Genomic DNA, 1,596 nt, shown 5'->3' with positions numbered 1-1,596 from the left:
GTCGTGGTCTGATGGGATCTGTGAATTTAATGTGACGTGGCTGTAAAGGGGCCTAAACGAGTTTGTGTAAATTGCATAAAAAATACACGTAATGAAATTATGGCAATGATTAATGACGTGTACTATGATCACTAAAATGCATTAAGAAAGAATGATGCTATATATAAAATATGTGATTATCCAGATGTATAAAATAGTCTAGAGCACTACTGCCTCCCCGGGGCCCTTGAAACCCAAGGGCCTAGATGATGATGATGATATGTGGTGTTTAATGGCGCAAGGGCCAGGTGTGGCCAAAGAGCGCCATGACAAGTGGTGATGTTGACGATGTATTATGGAGATGTGACTTGGCTGTAAAGTGGCCTAAAAATAGTTGCTGTAAAGTGCATAAAATCTACGTAATATAAAATTATGGCGATGACTAATGACGAATACTATGAACATTAAAATCCATCGTAAAAGAATGACATAGAATTGAAAATATATGAGATGGTAAAAATAGCTGGAGCACTGTTGCCTCGCCGGAGCCCTTGAAACACAAGGGCCTAGAGGCACGTGCTATACGAGAAGAATTATCACAGCGCCATCCTCTGAAGAGAGGAGACGCTACGAACATGTGGGACTAACAACATGCAATACAACATCTTTCAGATAACTTAAGACTGCGTTGGTGTCAAATAGCGGTTCTGGGCCGAGTAACATTAATGGGTGAAGGGGGATGTGCTGCTGGTATGCTAAGGGAAAATGTTTCTTTCTTTCAGATTCGGCTTTCCGGCACTCCAGGAGGACGTGGAGGACGGTAAGCCGCTCCTCGCATCTACCGCAGGTGGGAGGGTCATTTCCGGTGAGTAGAAAATTATGGGTGCCGAATGTGTGTCCTATTCTGAGACGACAGAATAGGACATCTGTTCGCCGTGATTTTGTTACGGAGGGCCAAGAAACTAACTGTGGCTTTATTACGTGCAGTTTATTATTTACTTCTGCGTGCCACATACGTTGCCAGTGGTTTCGCAGTTTTCTTCTTAAGAAAGGCTTCAGGTCTGTGACAGGGACCGAAGCAGTAGGACTAACTGCATGCAATGAAATGGATGTGGCCATCTGGTCCGCTAGTACGTTTCCCTCAATGCCCCTATGCCCAGGCACCCAGCATACAATCACATGTTTGTTGGATATATATGCTTTACACAGTACAGTGTAGAGTTCGTTAATTACCGGATTTTTGTGGTTACAGAATGACATCAAGGCCTTCACAACACTAAGGGAGTCCGTATATATAATTGATTTCTGGAGGTTTGATTTCTTTATATGCTTTACAACCGACAAGAGTGCGTAGGCCTCAGCCGTAAAGATACTGGTTTCCGGATGTAGTACGTCGGATTCCGAGAAGGATGGACCAACGGCTGCATAGGACACCCCGTCGCGTGACTTCGATGCATCTGTGTAGAACTCCGTGCAGGAATATTTGTACTGGAGTTCCCGGAAATGCATTTGGATTTCTATCTCAGGAGCATGCTTTGTCACTTGCAGAAAAGATATATCGCATTGTATGAGCTGCCACTCCCAAGGAGGTAGCAGCTTCGCTGGATGCATTAGGCG

Source organism: Dermacentor variabilis, unplaced genomic scaffold (genome assembly GCF_050947875.1).
Source record: "Dermacentor variabilis isolate Ectoservices unplaced genomic scaffold, ASM5094787v1 scaffold_41, whole genome shotgun sequence".
NCBI lineage: Eukaryota > Metazoa > Arthropoda > Arachnida > Ixodida > Ixodidae > Dermacentor > Dermacentor variabilis.
Note: the sequence above shows the minus strand (reverse complement) of the source record.